The sequence below is a fragment of the Xenopus tropicalis genome, chromosome 2 (genome assembly GCF_000004195.4).
Source record: "Xenopus tropicalis strain Nigerian chromosome 2, UCB_Xtro_10.0, whole genome shotgun sequence".
Lineage (NCBI taxonomy): Eukaryota > Metazoa > Chordata > Amphibia > Anura > Pipidae > Xenopus > Xenopus tropicalis.
In genome coordinates this window covers 96,892,439-96,914,327 of record NC_030678.2, presented here as the reverse complement: position 1 = coordinate 96,914,327, position 21,889 = coordinate 96,892,439, and positions in this window count along the sequence as shown.

Sequence of the window (21,889 nt, the reverse complement as noted above, 5' to 3'; positions counted from 1 at the left end):
ACCTTCAAAGCTCTCCATTCCTCTGATCCTCACTACATCTCTTCCCTCTCTGTACGTTCCTGGCCGACTCCTTCGTTCCTCGCAGAGCAATCGTTTGGTTGTGCCCCCCACTACTACTGCTGTTTCCCGCCTTAAACCTTTCTACCTTGCTGCCCCTTACATTTGGAATGCCCTCCCTGATTTCCTCCGGAGAGAATCCTCCCTCAGTCTTTTTAAAACCAAACTTAAAACCAAGACTACCTTTTGGAGCACTCGCCCAGCACCTGACCTGGGAACTAGCACTTATATTGTAATGTCACCCACTGTGACCTACAGCACTTATATTTGCCTATTTGTGTCTGTAAGTTACCCTCCCATATAGATTGTAAGCTCTACGGGGCAGGGACCTTCATCCTCTTGTGTCTTTGACTCTTCTCTTATTGCAACTGTATCTTGTATTTATTTGTGTTTATTGTAATACTTTGTATTTATCTATTATCTTAATACCCCCTGTTTGTAATAATGTATTCTACTGCACAGCTCTGCGTACATAAGTAGCGCTTTATAAATAAAGATATACATATGTTATTTCGTAGCATGCAATATTAGCACACGCTATTACGCACAGAACCGTTACTTTCTGAAAACTACCGTTCTGAAAATTACCATTTCCCTGAAAACTGGAGGATGCATCACTCTAGGAAGATCACATACTTGAAAAAATCCAACTGCAAGCTCCATCTTGTCACCACAATCTCCAGCTGCAATTTTGTTTAGTAACGCCTACACCTGGGAGGCGTAAGTTTCACAGTAATTATCGCCACATTTTATGCTTTTAACGCTTCAACTATGTCTGTGAATTATGCGTTAGTGTTATTTCTATTCGATAATTACCTCAATGCGATGGAAATAACACTTTGCGATAATCAGGATTTTTGCGCATGCGATATGAGTAGTAAAGCATGCGAAATGAATTTAATGAATCAGTACTTAATTATCGAACACTTTTAAATGCATAAAACTATGTCTTAAGCGTTAATGACCTTTAGTGAATCGGCCCCATTGTGTGGTGATCAACTTTTTGTAGGAGGGGTTTCAGGGAGTGGTTTCAAGGTTAGGAAGCACAAAGGGCACTATGGTTCTTTGAAATTGTTGTCGGAAGGCCTGTTGGAGTTGGAGTTATGAGAACCAGGGCAGCAGCTCTCCATTATCTGTCTGTACATACCTACAATTATATTGCAATATTAGATAAGTATAATATTGTAGAGTATTAGTACTCCTCAGCATAGGTCTCAGGGGTTGTGGTATGCTATACAATGTTACCTTCTTTGCGTGGAATAACAAACTAAATCCGAGAATATATTTTTCAAGCTTAGTATATCTCTATAATCTGTAGTGCTTATTATATCAATGAACATTGCTTAGAGACATTGGTGATCAATATTTTGGCATAGAGAATCCTAAGGCTTAGTAATCTAACACAATTTCAAATGAGTTTTCCAAGCTTTAGTAACTTGCCACTTACTTGAACTATTCATGTGTTGGATCTTGAAACTGTAGTGAAACAGGGAAATGAAAACATTAATAAATGAATTTATATTTCCTATTACCTGCGGTGCAAAGCATAGATAGCATGCCATTGGTGACAGGTGATAAGTTGTAACAACATGCTTTTAATATTTAAGCTAATGCAGTTCTCAATAACTGGTCATAATCAGTGATGTGCCTTTATTATTTTGTCTGGATAGGGATCTTATGAAAAATAAGCTGTGCACTGTGTTCATAAGAAATAAACACTTTAGTGTCTAGAAAGAGCTACAAATCCTTCCTAATGCCTTTCTTTAAATTCTTTGACCTTCACTTCTGTAGAGAACCAATTTTTTTGGGTGAAATTAACACGCTTCTTTGGTTTAGTCTGAAGTCTTTTGTATATCGATCAATAGACTGAACGTGTCTTTATTAAATGCTGGTAAGTGTCAATAAATTAGCAAAGACTTGCAAAAGAGATTTCTATTTTTTTTAGCCTCTCCGTTACATTAAATGAAGAACGCACAGCTCCCAGCTAATGCAAGTCTTTAAATGATTCCAGCACTCGTTAGCCTACATTAAGCTCAGGTACTAACAAGGAAAATTACTTAAAACAAAGAGGGAAAATGGAAGCACTGGAAATATAAATTGCACGGCTCTGATTTATGGTTTCAATTAGAGATATGCAGTGATGAAAATATTTCAGCTCATATCCATGCTGTCAGGAAGACAGTAGGGTAGGCTTCATGAAGATGTATACGCTGTGATCACTATCATACCGTATGTCACTGTGTTTTATTTTTCAAATATGCAAGAGAAGCAAGATATTGATAGGGATGAGCACCAATAAATGTTGCAAGGGATTGCTGTTGGTTTTAGCAGGACTGCATCACATCATAGTCCCTGAAGTACATTGCAAATTGACATTATTATGTTATACAATAGTGAGTGGGAAACAACAGAAATTCTACTGTATATGTAATAGGGTAGATCTCTGAAAGCTACTAGGCCCAGAGCTCCTTTGTTCCGCCCAGGTTTCTTTCGTTGCAGAGGCTTTGTAGCTACCAATGATGCTTCTGTAAACATCACCCCTCATCTGCCCCAATAATTGAATCATTTCTAACTAAATTAAACCAGCAATGTACTTGGTAATATTTGACAATGAATAAAAATAAGCAATAACCCAAAACAGAATATTTTTATATTACATACAAAATGAAATTATAGTACATATTTACTGAATATTGCTGTGTTATTGTATGGTGTCACTGTGCAGAGCAGTATGAAACTTGTCTTTCTCTTGCCTGTTGGGTTTTGGCCATATTATATAAATATGGTACTCCAGTCTTCACCCAATATTTAAAGATTTTCTTACAGTTTTCTTCAAGTATAACCAATGATCGTGGAAATTTCTTAGTGAAACACCACAGCATTATCTCAGTACCTACACTACGTGGCTGATTTACTAATCCACGAATCTGAATCCGAATGAGAAAAATTCGGATTGGAAAATGAAAATTTTGCGACTTTTTCGTATTTTTTGCGATTTTTTTCATTGCTGTTACGACTTTTTCGTAATCGTTACGACTTGCGCAAATTGTCGCAACTTTTTCATAGGCATTGCGAATTTCGTGAATTGTTGCGACTTTTGCATAGCCATTATGACTTTCGTGAATTGTCGCGACTTTTGCATAGCTATTATGACTTTCGTGAATTGTCGCGACTTTTGCATAGCCATTATGACTTCGTATTGAGCGCTCGAAAAATTTGCAACAATTCGCAAAAAAGTCGCGAAATACCGATCATTACGAAAAAAACGCATTCGGACGCTTTTCGGACGTTCGTCGACTAGTAAATGTGCCCCTACAAGTGTATTTGTCTTGATGAAAATCTGGATGGAGATATATTTTGATACCTGGGGGGATGAAACTGGGGGGATAATTCCATCCACCAGGGGTATTAAATGGGCAAAAGTAAAGAGGGGACTATAAAAATTCAAGGCTAATCCAAAAAGGCTTAATTTAGCCTGACCTTTGACACAGGAACAACTTAAAACAAGTCGGCTTGCACCAGGTCCTCTAACAAGAACCATTGTGCTTGGGTAGCATGCAACCACCTATTAATCAAAATGCCCCCTCACTTACACCCTGACTCCTATCTGGCTGGGCCCACTGAGATCCTATAAACATTCAAGTCTCAGAGGCACCAGAGGGCCTAGGGCCACACTACAAATTACTCGGGTAATCAAAGTAATTAGCAAAACCCAAAAAGAATGCCATTGTAGGTACTTATCTGCCAAGCCAGCAGAGTTATTAATTGGAATTAAATAGAAGGAGTTCACAGCACACAGTATTTGCAGTTAGAAATAAATACATATACAGTGCAATAAATAAAAGGTAAAGTATGTAAGAAAACTACCACTTGTGTCCCTATTGTAAGAAACGGCAAATGGCCTCTGAGAAAGCAAAGGTTTAATAGAATCCTGTTTTTTTAAATCCAGGGAGCACTACATTTTTCTGGGTTGCTTCTTCTGCAGAGATTAAGTGTTTGCCCTTTCTTTTTCAGCCCTAACAATAGATCTTAAAGAACTGTAAAATCTGAATTTGGAAAGAATTAGTATAAATCATATTCTGAGCATTAGAAAACTAAATCCTTTCTTACTGAATAGAAAAATTACTGGATATACAGGCAAATTGTTTTCTTATCTGCTATAACACCCTCCATTCCTTTGCTTATTCTACTGTGTAATATGAGTTTACACTATACTAAAATACATAATAAAAGCTAAATGCAGTTTAGCAAATCTGCTTGTGTTTAATTGCTTCATAGCTTTAAGAACATTATTAGTGTGAAGAGAATTATAAGTTAGGCCTGTGAATTGTTAGTTAGTTATTATAGGTATGCATATAATCAACTCTTTTCAAGTCATAATAAAACAGCGGGAGCTTTATTTCTCTCCATAATAATACTGGTGCACTTATAATTAATAACCTAGAACATGTATTGGCATTCTTACTAAATATCCTTTAAATTCACAAAGATTTTGAGTACCAGCAAAAAATATAGTCCTCAAACTCTGTGGAAGTGTCATTACATTCAATGGGGGTTATGTAATAAAAAGGCACTAAGTTTGCCCAGAAGGAGTAGCCCGTAGCTACCAATCAGTAGGTATAATTTACTGGTCACCTGTTTAAAAGCAAGCATCTTATTGGTTGCTATGGGTTACTGCTTCTGGGCAAACATAATGCCTTTTATTACATGTGGGGGTTTGTGTCTCAGGTGTATCTAGTTGTGAATTTAGAATGAAGTCCTGTAACATGTTTAATTTAACAGTCCACAATAGCTGTTTCTGTTAAATTAGGATACGGGCAGTGCAATCATCCTACAAGTATTTTTCATATTTGTACTCAATGCTACAGGAGGAATAGATGGTAGAGAGATGATAGATATAGATATATGATAAATAGATAAATACGCACATATAGGTAATCATAAGGCACTTGTGGAAAAGGCATTGTTTTGTTTGACATTAGTTTGTACTAATTATACTCTGACTTGTATGGTTGACACATAGTATATATTATTTTATATTTGACATACTGTACCAATGAGGCAGATTTATTAGCACAGGTAGGTACACAAAATTCCACATACACTATTATTTGCTATTGTTTGCTATTAGAAGCTTATTATACTGACTGTGGAACCCCTTTTTAAGAGATGTACACCATCAACAGTTACATCAGACTGTTCCCAGTAATTGGTTGCCCCACTAGTAGCCATGTACAGTAAATAGTGTACAGTGCTTCAATACTTGCCATTGGCCTTGCAAAAGTATTGTGTTTAGTCTGGCTTTAGAGTCATACTACAGAGTTATTAATATATTAGGGGCATTGCGATTTTATTTTACTGAGTAATTTAACATTTCTGTACAGCAATCTTAATAATCATCATTTTACAAACGTACTTATTACTCAGGGTGCTTTTATTTTCTGTTTTTAACATGCATTAATGCTTTGTTTTTCAAATAACATCCCATTCACACTGAGACACAGCGTGCTTCGTGACCTGTCTTTGGAGAGATACAATATTTCATTCCAATCATCCATCAATGTCTTACTAATTTTTATGCCTTCAGGTTGATGTTTCAGTAAATGAGACTGTCTGGCCTAATATATTATTTTATATTTACTATTGCTTATGTTTATAGCTAAAGAGTTACAGTCAGCCCTGTATGAAATGCACTTTATATCCCTTGGAATAAATAATAATGCTATTTATGATCCCAACCTCAATAGCGTAAAAGCTGGTATAATAACAGGGTTTATGCCAGCCTAGATTGTCAAATGCTGATAGTATTTTTTAAAACTTCTTTTTATATTTAAATATCTTGTGATAGCACTTCAATAGGGAACAGGGGTTGTGTTATAATGCCTTAAAGTAAATGACCAGAAAAATGAACTGTTTCTTACATTGACATTGGAATAAAATAAATAAATTTGTATGAACTTTAGCAATGGCTATCATTTTCAGCTTGGAAAAGTACAAATAATATCATATGTTTTATTTATAATGATTTCTCTTGTGAATTGGGCAGCTAAATAAACTCCTGAACAAATAAATGAAAGCAGGATGGAAACCATAGTGTGAGCTGTAATTATGGCGGCTCTCATTAGCTGCTCACTAACAGCAATCATGCACTGCATCTTTCAGATGTGTTTACTGAGGTTCTGTATTTGTACCCCAGGAGCTCATTTGGCAGCAAATATTTTAGACAAGAACCTCACTTTAGTCCCAATCTGTAAATGTATGAGGGGTAGGGGGCTGTAAAAAGAAGACAATTAATTAAAAAAAATTACAAAGAAAAAATATGAATAAATGTACAGAGAGAAAAATTGGCCTCGGTAATTGTGCTTTATTGCCTTATTAAAAATTTCAGTGAAAGAACTAACGAGGGCTGAAATAATTTTATTATGAAATTATATTTTCCCTTCTGCAGCCATGTTTGATTGGCTTGTCTGATGAGATGCTCGCTCTGTAAATTAGGCTGACAAGTTCCAGAGCTGGAGTATAAATTGAACACTTAGGAAGGAATGATCACTTAGTACTAGAAGTGATTGGAGTTCATAAAGCCTGAGGGGGGGTTACTTACCAACGGATGTTTATTCGTACAGCCAGACAGATCAGAAAGGTTTATGTCATGCTCAGAAGGCTAATGTATGGGATTAGGGTCTGTCTCATGTGAGTGTTTGGCTTCCATGGTTCTTGGTTCATAAGAGCAATATTCATATAAAGTGCTGCTTGTTTTGCTCAAGATTATTTGTGGAAATCTCTACAGAAAATACATCTATTGAGAGCATTGTCAGTTAAAGTCTTCATGGCTGTGGCGCTAATAGGTAAAGACTTCATAAAACATCCCATCAGTGAGAAAATGTTTTCATTATTTTTTCTGCGTCCTGATGAAAACTAGAATTGAAACTCATTAGGCTTATTAATAATGTGGTGCATTGTGTAAAGTGTAATTTTCCAACATCAATTGCAATTTATTTTTACCCACAAGAATTTAGGACTAATTGTGGATGCATGGTAAGTTTTACTAGCATCTTTTTTTTTTTGTAAATCTCATACTAGTTGTGGTGCACAGTATATACCTGGATTTTGTGTGGGAATGTCTTGACTTTCAGGTGCCTGACGAGGGGGTACGCCCCCAAAACGTTGCTGCTATTTTTTGAATAAACACGCAGGGGCCAAGCCCCGCTTGCATTACACTCATTGTGCCAGTCAACTATTTTTTGGATGACTTTCAGGTGTGGCATTAATAATAGCATTAGCCCCTGATGTGCTTTATACATGTCATTTGTTGCTATTGCTGCAAACTACTAAAGGATTTTCATTATAAGGTTGCCCTGTGTCCCTATGAATGCATGCACAAAATCCATTTTGGTAGGCTGAAGAGGTCCATTGGCAGTCAGTGCAAGTTGCAAAGGATCAAGTGTAGGTGCAAGTACCTTTCTGAATAGCATAAACATGTGGTCAGTTTTAGGTTGTTTGCTTTTCTTATTATGCATTGCTTCATACATCACTATTCTGACTTGCTTGTGAAAAATGTCTGATACACAGCCTGGATGCAAAATTATTTTTCTTTTAACATTATAAATTGAGCTGATATGCTAATATGTTGGCAGGATCTCAAGCATGGAGCATGTTTTGAACACTGTCTGTTTAAAGCAGGTGTGTGATGGTAATCATTTTTGGATCACTTCCATTTCCCTTTTTTTTCACAGCATCTGAGAAGACCAAACAGTCACATCATGGTGCGGTCTTACTGCGAAAGAGGTTTTGAATTAATACATTTACACTCACTTTATTTTGGTCCTGTCACATTTTTTTAAAAGGCCACCTCTGCAAGGGCATTTACTTGTGTCTGCTGCATATCATATTTGTTTTTCCGCACTATAGGGATATTCTTAAAATGCCAGATATATGGACTCATTTACTAAATGCAGTGCATTGTGCAAAGGAAAAAAACATGGTGGCTTGCACACGTTCTTTGCATTTTGCACAGTGTGCTGCACTCAGCACCCTACGTGAAGGTATCTGCACACACAAGTCAGAAAGCACTACTCTGTATAACAGAGCTACAATTACTGTGTAACTGAACACTAATGTGCACTAATGGCTTTAATGTTCTTACATCTGCATGCGGAGCTGTTATAAATTATCCCTACATGCTGATAAATTTGCAGGATCCACAGGATCACTTGAGGCCTCTTTGGTGTTGCAGGAATATGGGGGCAAGGCATCCATGTGAGGCCCCTACACTACTGCTAGTTACTGTATGTCAAGGCCTGGGTTGAGCTAGTGAAATCCTAGTTGTTGTAAAAGCAGGTCTTATAGGTGAGAGACAGGAGGAATGGCAATTACAATTCAGTTTACCATTTTTACACACAAACACATACTTGCTTTATGTGGACTAAATGAACTTATATGATTGGTCTCTCTATTCTTATACAATGTAAAAGTAATAAGATCATGCATTTCTAACCTTTGCATAAGACACATGATAACAACTTCTTTGGATTTATAAATCTGAATCCCAAAGTGTAATTTGTGGTAATGAACAAGTAGTTCAGGATGCAAAGCGCTGCTGGTCTAATTAATAGTTACAGATATGGGATCCATTATCTGAAAAACACATTATCCAGAAATCTCCTAATTACGGGAAAGCCATCTCTCTTAAACATTTAAATTAAACAATTAAAATTTTGAAAATTTCCATTTTCTATGTAAAAATAATGTAACAGTCCATTGTACTTGACCCCCTGATAAGATATAATGGGCCTGATTCACTAAAGTGCGATTTAACGCGCGCTATTTATAGCGTGCGTTAAAAATTTTACCGCGTCTTAATTTTGGCGATTTTTCGCACGATTCACTATAAGCATACTCTCGCTTTTTTACGCGCGATATTGCATGCGTCATTTAACTCGCGAAGACTATTTCAATGCGGTATTTGCTGGTACATGTGCTAAATTACGCCCGCGAATAGTCACCACATATGAATGGTAGCTTAGAAATAGTGTATAAAAATTTCGCCGCATATAAATGGTGTATATAAATATTAGCCACATATAAATGGTAGCATATAAATGGTATCATATAAATAGTAGATGCTTATAAATAGTAGCCACTAGTGATGAGCAAATGTGTTCTGGTTATCTTTAGTGAAAATTAGCAAATCTTTCGAAAGATCCACGAAACGGCGGGCAAAAAAATTGTTGCTGTGACTATTATTTTTTGACGCTTGTATAAATTTTTGTATGTGCGGTGAATTTTTGCGTGGCAAATTTTTTCAGGCGTTTTGCCATTGGCGGATTGTTTTGCGAAACGCATGAAAAAATCCGCCGCAAAAAAATTCAACGCACGTCCAAAAATTTGCTGCGAATCCATGCCTGGCGAAACATTTCATCACTTGTAGCCAAATATAAATAGTCGCGCAAATGAACGCACGCCATGTTAGCCATACACGCCAATACTTGCAGAAAATTACTGTATTAAAAATGACCATTTCCCTGCAAACTGGCGGCTGCGTCACTCTAGGGGAAACACATACTTGAATAAATAACACTGTAAGTCCATATTTTATTGCAAAAAATCATTTACTGTACTTTTGTATAATTTTTCGCCTGCCTGTAGTAGGTGTTAATTTTCGCATAGCCGAATGCGATATTTAGCGCGCAAAAGTTATAGTGAATCATGCGATCATATTCTTTTCAGCACGGAAATGAACGTATGCGGTAAAACTAGCGCGAGAAATACTGCATGCGAAAATGCAACTTATCGCATGCGGTAATGCTGTAGTGAATCGCGCGCTAATTGTCGCGTCTTTTTTACCGCAAAAAAGCGTGCGATAAACTTTAGTGAATCAGGCCCAATGAATTCTTACTTGGCAAAACAATCCTGTTAGGTTTGATTAATGTTTAAATTACTTTTTAGCAGATTTAAGGTATGGAGATCCAAATTATGGAAAGCTCAGAAAAACTCCAGGTCCCAAGCATTTGGGATAACTGGTCCCTTACCTGTACTAGGCAACCCACAGCAAAATAAATGTCAGTTCCCCTTATCTTCGAAAACAAGACATTGTTCATAAGCATACACTTTGAAACTGCATTCAACAATCCGCTGACCACCTTTTACCTCCTGGTCCCCCCCAGCAATTGCAGGGTCTGCTTTCTTTATAGTTTTACTCCTGTAAAGGGACTTACATAAAAACATTGGTTTTTAAAAATTTTTTGTTTTAATCTGACTGACACTGCAGTTATTACACAGTGGACTTTTGGCTCATTTTAGGATTCTTCATACTCTAGCTGTTCCTGTAGTTTCCCAGGGCTAGTGGTTACATTGAAATGCAGAAGATGCCTCCAATGAAAATATTTAGTGTAAATCTAGTGCAAATCCCATTATTTTCCATCTCTGTATGTGAGATAACAGCAAAATGACTATAGTGCTGTGAATCAGCATTCTCCTTAGTGAATTTTCTTGTATAATGCAACTTCATTCTATGGCCTTCTTTAGAGAACAATAGTGAGTTAACCTGAATCATCATCATTTATTTATATAGCGCCAGCAAATTACACAGTGCTTCACAATAAATTTAAACAAACAGGGATCTTAAAAAGTTCAACAAACAAGGGTATACAGAGTAACAATAAGATTAGAGGGCCCTGCTCATAAGAGCTTACAATCTACAGGGGTTGAGGGAATTCTCCCATCATACTTAAGTATTATGGGTTAAAGAATGCTATAACTAGCATTATAGTCTTATAGCAAAATTGCTTAAAAAGATTTCCCTGATATAACTTCTGAATAGCAATTTGTATATTGATTTGCAAACTTCTCTCTGAAATTTGCATATGCAGAAATGTTCTTGCCAGCAGCAAACCACTGAAATTTATGAAACTTGGAATCTTACAGAATCATTTTGTTTATCTCAAATAGACATAAGGTAAAGTGACATGCAAACTGCATCCCAGAAATGCTACCAGAACTGACACTCTAAATTAATATTGTAATGCTGTACATGGTTTCAAAGAGGATTCAATTAATATTATCATTATTATAGTGCTTAACATTAATTTATAACAGGGGTCTTACTATATTTGACAGCCAAGGGTTACTTACTTAAAATTAGATCAAATGGTTCTGCTCAGAAGAGCTTACATTCAAGGCTTTATTTAAAACCTAACTTTCATGGCTAACCTGATATTTGACTCAATAATCAAAATTTGAAAATTCAAAGTGTGGGTGTAGAGCACAAAGGGAACCTTGGACTTACTATGTAGTAAAGTCAGAGGTTAAATAAGTGCTACAACACTATGGGGTATGTTTATCAAAATTTGTGTTTGACAATAAAAAACAAGTGCAAAACAAATGTTTATTTTCCTCAAATGTATGTATGTATGTATATCTTTATTTATAAAGCGCTACTTATGTACGCAGCGCTGTACAGTAGAATACATTAATACAAACAGGGGGTTAATAAGATAATAGATAAATACAAAGTATAACAATAAATACAAATACTGTAAATACAAGATACAGTTACAGTTGCAATAAGTTAAGAGTCAAAGACACAAGAGGAAGGAGGTCCCTGCCCCGTAGAGCTTACAATCTAAATGGGAGGATAACTTACAGATACAAATAGGCAAATATAAGTGCTGTAGGTCACAGTGGGTGACATTACAATATAATTTCCCAGATCAGGTGCTGGGTGAGTGCTCCAAAAGGTAGTCTTTTAGTTTGGTTTTAAAAAGACTGAGGGAGGATTCTCTCCGGAGGAAATCAGGGAGGGCATTCCAAATGTAAGGGGCAGCAAGGCAGAAAGGTTTAAGGCGGGAAACAGCAGTAGTAGTGGGGGGTGCAACCAAACGATTGCTCTGCGAGGAACGAAGGAGTCGGCCAGGAACGTACGGAGACACAAGGGAAGAGATGTAGTGAGGAGCAGAGGAATGGAGGGCTTTGAAGTTTAAGAGAAGGAGTTTGTAGGATATTCTTTGTTTAACAGGAAGCCACAATAAGGACTTTAGCAGGGGAAGGGCCTGAACTCTCCTGGATGAGAGGAGGAGAATTCTGCCAGCAGTATTTAATATAGACTGTAGGGGGGAAAGATGGGAGTTAGGGAGGCCAAATGCTAGCTTATTTATGAAAAAACTCAACACGATCAGTCGCATTCCTGTTTTGGCATGGAAAAAAAGTTGCACACCAGCAAAAATCTCACATTTTAACAAACGTGTAAAATTAATAAATATATAAAGTAGTTAGAGACAATTCCCACTGACATCTATGGAACTTATCAACTTTTACTTGCTGATTTTTTTCTGGCAACATTTCACATTTTTTTCTTAAAAAAAAATCCTTTTTTTTTTAATTTAAGGTTTCAGAAAATACTTGTGTGAATATTCACACTCAAATCAAGAGAGAATGCAAACTTAGTTGTTGGTAAATAACCCCCTAAAGTATTTCACTGCAGTTATTTCTGTATGGTAATTTTACTGCAGTTAAACACAATTGCAACGCAGGGTAGCTTGATAAAAGACTAACAAAGCATAACTTTAAATTTGATGAAAAACATGTTAATTAAAAACCAAATCAATCCATGTGTCTATTGAGAATGCAACTACATTTTAATACTTGAGAAAATGTATAAATTCCATTTTAAAAATGTAGCTATAGATATCCACTTTCAATTTCCTTGGATGCAGTTCTACACAAGAAGTCTTCATACTGAATATTTTCTGCAAAGAAGGAAAATCAGTATAACCACATCTGCCTTTAGGTGAGTTAAGGCAATGATGGTTAGAATGGCAGGTACATTTTTGTTTTTGTGTTCTTTATGCATTTTTGGGGTTGTGCTTAATCTAGCATTATACTTAATTGTCAAATGAAGATTTTTTACCAAAATCCATTGATGGGCAGTGTCTGCTTAACTTTTGTTCATGGTTTAACCTAGGAAGCAACTGAGATTGCACTGTACATGATTATGCCATTGTGTGTAACTGACTGTCTATAGGATGAGCTGCCTGTCAGTGGGAACTGAATTAGCACAAAACAGTACCCACAATATAGACCAACTAAAAATGAGTATGTTCAACTTTGTGGACAGACTTTATTATTTACCCCGCCAATAGTATCAAATAAAGCCAGCACTAGAAAACGATTAATAGGCATGGGAGACGATAAATATTACTTGTTTTACTATAATTCACTTTTTACATAGTTACATAGGGTTGAAAAAAGACCAGAGTCCATCAAGTTCAACCCATCCAAGTAAAACCAGCACACCTAACCCACACCTACCAATCTATACACTCACATACATAAACTATAAATACAACCACTAGTACTAACTGTAGATATTAGTATCACAATAGCCTTGGATATTCTGATTGATCAAGAACTCATCCAGGCCCCTCTTAAAGACATTAACAGAATCTGCCATTACCACATCACTAGGAAGGGCATTCCATAACCTCACTGCCCTCACCTTGAAAAACCACCTACGCTGCTTCAAATGGAAGCTCCTTTCCTCTAATCTAAAGGGGTGACCTCTGGTGCGTTGATTGTTTTTATGGGAAAAAAGAACATCCCCCATCTGCCTATAATCCCCTCTAATGTACTTGTACAGAGTAATCATGTCCCCTCGCAAGCGCCTCTTTTCCAGAGAAAACAACCCCAACCTCTACAGTCTCACCTCATAGTTTAAATCTTCCATCCCCTTAACCAGTTTAGTTGCACGTCTCTGCACTCTCTCCAGCTCATTAATATCCTTCTTAAGGACTGGAGCCCAAAACTGCACTGCATACTCAAGGTGAGGCCTTACCAGGGACCTATAAAGGGGCAAAATTATGTTCTCATCCCTTGAGTCAATGCCCTTTTTTATACAAGACAGCACTTTATTTGCTTTAGTAGCCACAGAATGACACTGCCTGGCATTAGACAACTTGTTATCAACAAAAACCCCTAGATCCTTCTCCATTAAGGATACCCCCAACACACTACCATTCAGTAGATAGTTTGCGTTTATATTATTTCTACCAAAGTGCATAACTTTGCACTTATCAACATTGAACCTCATTTTCCAGTTTGCTGCCCAGTTATCTAATTTTATCAAATCACTCTGCAAAGCGGCAGCATCCTGCATGGAACTTATAGTTTTGCACAATTTAGTGTCATCAGCAAAAATAGAAACAGTACTGTCTATGCCCACCTCCAGGTCATTAATAAACAAGTTAAAAAGCAAAGGCCCAAGGACTGACCCCTGCGGTACTCCACTAACCACACTGGTCCAATTAGAAAATGTTCCATTTACCACCACTCTTTGTACTCTATCCTTCAGCCAGTTCTCTATCCAATTACAAATATTATGTTCTAGGCCAATATTCCTTAATTTGATCATTAACCTTCTGTGAGGTACTGTATCAAACGCTTTAGCAAAGTCCAAGTAGATGACATCAACTGCCATTCCAGCATCAAGGTTCCTGCTCACCTCCTCATAAAAGGCAACTAAATTAGTCTGGCAAGATCTGTTACGCATAAAACCATGCTGGCACAAACTAATAGTATTGTGAACTGCAATGTATTCAAGTACCCTATCCCTTATTACCCCTTCCAAAAGTTTTCCTACTACTGATGTCAGACTAACAGGCCTATAGTTTTTAGGCTGAGAACGGGATCCCTTTTAAAATAACGGCACCACATTAGCAATCCGCCAGTCTCTTGGCACCATGCCAGACCTCAATGAATCCTGAAAAATTAAGTGAAGAGGTTTGGCAATCACAGCGCTCAGCTCATTTAATACCCTGGGATGAATCCCATCCGGCCCTGGACCTTTGTTTACCTTTACATGTTCAAGTCTCTTTTGAATTTCCTCCCGAGTGACCCACGCGCCAGTAGCTAAATTACTAGAACTGGGCATATTACAAGGGAAGCCTTCATTATCTGGCTCCTCAGATGTATAGACAGATGAAAAATAAGAGTTCAAAATTTCAGCTTTTTCCCCGTTCTCATCAACCAACTTACCCCCCCGTGATAATAAAGTTCCCACCCCTTCTTGCTTCATTTTTTTACTATTCACATAATTAAAAAATAATTTAGGATTCTTTTTACTCCTAGCTGCAATATCCCTTTGCATTTCTATTTTAGCTTGCTTGATAGCTTTTTTGCATGCTTTATTTGCTTCCTTGTACCTGATGAAAGTTTCCGCTGTCCCAGCTAACTTGAATGCTTTAAAAGCACGTTTTTTCTTACCAACCTCGACAATAACACTTTTATTCAGCCATAAAGGTTTTGCTTTGCGATGCCTCTCCTTGCTTACAAGGGGGATATACTGTTGTGTATACCTACAAAGCAATGTTTTAAAGATGTTCCATTTTCCTTCTGTGTCTAACCCCATGAAAAGCCTTTCCCAGTTGACACATTGCAGAGATGCCCTTATACTGGCAAAGTCTGCACGTCTAAAATTGAGCGTTTTAGTTACTCCCTTATAGAGCTGTCTCTGCAGCATTATCTCAAAGGAGACCATGTTGTGATCACTGTTCCCCAAATGCTCACCCACACAAATGTTAGAGATAAGTTCATTATTATTAGAAATCACCAGGTCCAAAATAGCGTCATTCCTAGTGGGTTCTTGAACTGCCTGAAATAAAAAGTTGTCATTTAGCATATTTACAAACCTACTAGCTTTTTCTGACTTAGCCACCCCATTACTCCAGTCAATGTCCGGATAATTAAAGTCCCCCATAACAACAACTTGACCCAGTTTTGAAGCCTCCTCCATTTGCAACAATAGCTGGGCCTCATCCCCCTCATCTATACTTTTGTATTTCAACTAAAAAAATATTAGGATTAATCAGTGGACATACTACTAGAAAAGTGTATTTTTATGAACATGATTTACTGTATTCAGATGGAGTAGTATTTACTGTAAACATGTAAGTTTAATGCTACATACATACAGAAATACATACATTCACATGTAGTTTATATTATATCCATTTCCACAATCAAATGTTGTGGTGAAATATTTGCTTCAAGTGTTTAAACTCTGAAATGAATGCATCATTTAGAAAGAAACATGGAAAAGTGTTCAGTCATGTATATCTGAGAGCCCATAACACTGCAAGACATATTGGGCTGGGAGGTTGTATATAAAGATAAGCCAAGTAAGAAATCCACTGCGTTCGCAAAAGAAGAAAGAAGTCTATAAGTCAATGTCATATCATTGTTATTAAGAGACAGGAGCTACAGTGAAGTCAATATATATATATAAAAGCATCACCAAACACAATATTCACAATAAAATCCACAGCCATAATACAACAACAAACATCTACATTCTTACATTTTAGGCCTCTGAAAACAAAAAGCACTTAATGACTACATGCAGCATCAGGCCAGAGTAATTATGCCTCCAGCTACACAGTAGCAACCTAACATGGAATATATGATATGAAAGCTACGATATTTTATCCCATATATCTCAAGGCCAAGCTCTGTTCACTAATGGATTTTTCATTTAGGCACAAGGAATGAAGTGAGTGATGATGCTCCAAAACCCTCTCATTTTATTGCTATTTGATAAGACCAGCAACAAAAAATAAATAATTCATTTGAAATGTCATAGGTACCAGTTATTTCTCCTATATATGTCACAATGAATTCTTTGGTGTATAACTTCTGGCATTTATTGCATTGTGTTTGCTATCAGATCAGAGGACCCGTTAACAATAGTAGAGAAGCATGTGCTGTAGCTTTAGAGGCCTTCATAATTGTGCCCCTTAGGCTGCATTCACATAGCACATGTTCCTGTACAATTGGTAGGTGCATTCTGCTCTCGGCACCTTGTGCTGAATTAAAAATATGCATAACTCACAACTTAAAACCCTTTTTACACCTTCAGCTGGAATCCTTCTTTCTTGTAATGTCAACAGATGCCCTTGTGTCCTTTGGAAATATCTACTGGGAAATATGTAGTAGATATAGGTCAGGGAGTCGCAAGTAATTCTGCATAAGATAGCTTAGATAATGGCCAGGAAATTGGCAAAAAAAAGTTAGGCTGTGGGGGGGGATGATGGATTGGGGTGTATCACTTAATAGACAAGAATAGAAGTCAGAGTCCAAAGCTGTAGAAGTGTAAACAATGTTCAAACTCATGTAAACAATGTTCAAACTCATGTAAACAATGTTCAAACTGAGAATAGTATTAAATGCATGCAAGAAGGTTGACTTGAATTGACTAGTGAGTTTATGAGATTGGTACTAGATTATGTAATATGACGTTACCGCTAAGCTCTGGAAGCCTGGAAACTATCCTTTTGCCATATACTAATACAGCTGCATTCCTCAGAACCTTTATCCTGATCAAAACCATTTTTTTCTCCATATCTGAAAAAATGTTAGTCCTGAGCAGACTTGGACAAACTACTGTTTGCTTGAATTGTGGGGGATATTGTTTCTGTTTTGCTTGAGTGAATGTCTTTTCTGATCCAAGATTGTGAAAAGGGTATTGGTAATTCGTTAAGGACTTGGAACAATGGACAAGGGAGTAAGATTAGAATATAGAAATAGGTGTGGAAAATGATAATCAAGGGTTAATGGAAAAATGCTTGTTGGGCACTTACCTATAATAACCACTTTAACCTTCAGATTTAGCCTTTCAGAAACTCCATTGCCCATTTCACAAGCAGGGTTACTCTGAAGTATACTGTAAAATCCTTGCAGCACTTCAGTTTTCGTTTTAAATTTATATTTGGCCACATTTTTCAATCTAACTTCCTAAGAACATTGATCATGACCTTGTGGTCACTGATTGATGACATCATTATGGTAGGGGTAATTTAATGAGGAGAAAAATCTTCCCTGTTGAAGATAAGGAATTAATTGGAGGTTGCAAGTGATTATTCTGGTAAAGTCCAAATGCAAAGTGATCATTGTTCAATAAACGTAGGGAACACTCACCCACTCTGTTTAAGAAAAAGCTCAGCTGTTACCTTCTGGAGCACTAAAACATTATTTTGCCCAGTCCTGCGCTTAAGGGCAAATGCCCATACCTAGTGCACTCTTACCTTCCAATTTGTGCCTGTATGTTACCCAACCACTCAGACTGTAAGCTCTATGGAGCAGGGACCTCTTTCCTACTGTGTCTCATACCACATTTATTGTATTTATTTATTGTATCACTTGTCCTCCCTGTGTGTAATTTTGTATTTTGTAAGACTGTACAGCGCTGCGTACCCTTGTGACACTTTATAAATAAAGTTATACATACATACATACATAAACATAACAGTGAGGTAAAGATAGAATAAAAAAGTAAAATCTCAGGTTTTTGACTATTTTAAAATCATTTCTGTACAATCCTGCCCAATGACATCCAGATCTATTTTTGTAGAAAGAATCCATAAATTCATAATACTGTGTTCATCTTTATGTCGTAGATAAAATAATCCTATGGATGCACAGAAAGAACAAAAAGAGAGGAAAAGAAAAAAAATGATAGAAAGCAAAAAGCCCTGACAGTTCCTTTTACAGAATCAAACTTCTATTTTTGTGTTTAAAATGTATGTGTCATTGTCTAACAGGACAGCGTAAAATGTGCTTAGCAGCTTGAAATGCATAACTTACAGACAGCAAGCTGATAAAATGGCAGTAATTTTGATTTATGAGTCTGTTTAAGTGAAAACCAGCAAACATTTCTTAATACTGTATATGCTTTGTTTGGAGATAATCCACAATGCAGTCACGCAGCTTTTTTCAGCTTTGCCAAGGTTATTCATATAAAAATCACTTGGGTGAAAAACAAGAGTATTTTAATTTTATATGTAGTTACCAGATCATGTGAAAAATCAGGGAAGCTTCGAGAAAATGCAGATAGAATGGCTGTCTGGCTAAGTGAATTTATTACCAATTTATTACCAAGTGTCCCTGGTTTTTCATATAAGCAGGTAACCTTATTTAATGAAGAGGATTCCTTTTTTTTCAAGGCAGTCGTCAGGAAATATAAAGGGGACATTTTTTGATGGCATTCACTCTATAGTTGCTGTAGAACACCTCTATATAGTTTAAAGAACTTTTGGAATGCAGATCTAGCATCTAACCTGCCAAGGTAATACATTGACAGATATGAACTCTTAGGGGCACATTTACTAACCCACGAACGGGCCGAATGCGTCCGATTGCATTTTTTTCGTAATGATCGGTATTTTGCGATTTTTTTCGTTACCAATACGATTTGTGCGAAAAAACGCGAGTTTTTCGTAGCCATTCCGAAAGTTGCGCAAAATCTTGCGATTTTTCATAGCGTTAAAACTTGCGCGAAAAGTCGCGATTTTTTCGTAGTGTTAAAACTTGCGCGAAACATCGCGCCTTTTAAGTTTTAACGCTACGGAAAAGGCGCGACTTTTCGCGCAAGTTTTACCGCTACGAAAAAAATCGCAAGATTTTGCGCAACTTTCGGAATGGCTACGAAAAAGTCGCGTTTTTTCGCGCAAATCGTATTGGTAACGAAAAAGTCGCGATAATTTCTGAAAAGTCATAAAGTCGCCGAAAAACTCCCCAAAAATACGAAAAAGTCGCAAAATGTTCGTTTTCCAATCGGAATTTTTCCAATTCAGATTCGTGTCTTAGTAAATCAGCCCCTTAGTTATTACTTCATACTCGTGACTTATTAATTTTAATACTTTCAGACTAGTGATGAGTGAATTTTTTCGCCAGGATTCACATTGAATTTTTGCATTTTACCATTGGCGAATTGTTTTGTAAAACTTCAGCAAAAGTTTGGTGCCGAAAAATTCGGCGCACGTCAACAAAAGTCACATCAAATTGAGTCAAAATGGGTTGCGGCAAAAAAAGATACACACAACAAAAAAAAAACGAACGGGTTTCACGTATTTATCGCCGTTTCGCAAATCAAAACGGGACAGATTCGATCATCACTATTTTAGACTAATAAAAAACTGTGCATTGTTGTTTATGTTATATATGTTGCATCTACTCCATTATCTGACTATCATTTGCTTTCTGTACTGTAAAAGATCTGATCATGTAGCTGTTAGAGCACGCAGACAGAATGTCTATTTCAATTAGATAAAATGTGCATTTTCTATAGGTCCTTTTTCATCTAACATGCACTATTCTCTGAAACCATGAATAGACCAGGTCACTAAAGTTGAGGATTTGCCGACATTCAGATAAATGTGCGGCATGTAACAAAAGTCAATAGTGCAAAAAAAAAAATCTCAAATGTAATCATTGAAACCCATTAGCAACATTATGTTGTTTGTTAGGCAATTATAGCAATGGAAAGCTCCTGGTAGCGTTTTTTTTGTTCCAAAGTAATTTTATTGCATAGACTGCATGTAGGGAGAAGCAAAAAAATGTTAAATTCTTTTTTTTTTTTGGAGGCTGAAGAGTCTTCAAATACTTTTGTGTTTTCATAAAACTGAATGAATGCTAATAAGTGAAAAGTGAATTTTGTGAATAGTTGAATGCTTTTCATTTCTTTAATTGCTTTAATTGAAATTATTGAGTGACTTTTTTTGAAAAATTACCCAAGTAGACGGTAGGCATTAGCCTTTTTTACAAAAGAAAAAGAATAAAAAGCAAAACATTTTTTTACTATATGCTGGAGGGAAATTGGAAAAGGAAAATGTTTTTTGTGCAGGGGCAATTGTCTCAGTTCATTATACATGATCCTGTGCAGCCAGTACTGCATCACACTTCTACTTTCAAACACCTACTGCCTTTAAATTCTTATCTCCCTGTGCTCCAAGACAGATCTTTTTTTTTTTTACTACTTTTTTACTTGGAGCTATTCCCACCACTAGTTGGTACATGGATGCATTCTCAGCTAATTTGAGTTAGATTATTTTGAGCTGTAAATACCTAATTTTTCCAAGGGAGAGGGGATACTTTTGTGTCAGGAGCCTTTGCCTCTCACTGTATTTGGCACTAAAGTTCCTGCTGCCTCTTTCGTAGCCATTACGAAAGTTGCGCAAAGTCGCGATTTTTTCGTAGCATTAAAACTTGCGCACAAAGTTGCGCCTTTTTCGTAGCGTTAAAACTTAAAAGGCGCGACGTTTCGCGCAAGTTTTAATGCTACGAAAAAATCGCGACTTTGCGCAACTTTCGTAATGGCTACGAAAAACTCGCGTTTTTACGCAAAAATCGTAAAGACGCCGAAAAAATCGCAAAAAATACGAAAAAGTCACAAAATGTTCGTTTCCAATCGGAATTTTTCCAATTCGGATTCGAAATCGTGTCTTAGTAAATCAGCCCCTATGTATTTATAAAGCACTAACATAATCTGAAATCAGCAGTAGTGAGAGGCGGGGAGGGGTATATTAACCACCACATTTTTTCCCCCAGAAAGCAGTGGCACAATTTAAAAGTCAAGCGACTGAAGAAAGAATATTAAGAATGGAAAGAATAAAAATGGCTTGACTGATGTCTCCATTTGAAAGTTAAATATAAAGTAATGAATTTGCTTTTTTTTAAAAAAATATTTTAATTGGGGGATATGTTTGAGGAATGTCCTTTCTTTGCTTTTTTTGTTATCAAAAACCATTAAAGCTTCAAATAGGGTTCAAAAAAATCAGTTTCTCAATTTTAATTAGAGCTCAAGATGCTTATTTACAAAGGTGTGTAAAATAAGTGAAAGAATACAATTTACATCTTTATATTTATGTCATGGCACAGTGTGTGTAATAAATTGTAATAATACTCTCTAGACTAACATTTCTCAATGAAGTAGTTAAGGGTAAAAAAAAGAAACAAGATTTTGTAGTGCTTGGGGCAGTAGGTTTGTTGGTGTGGGGAAGGTGTTACC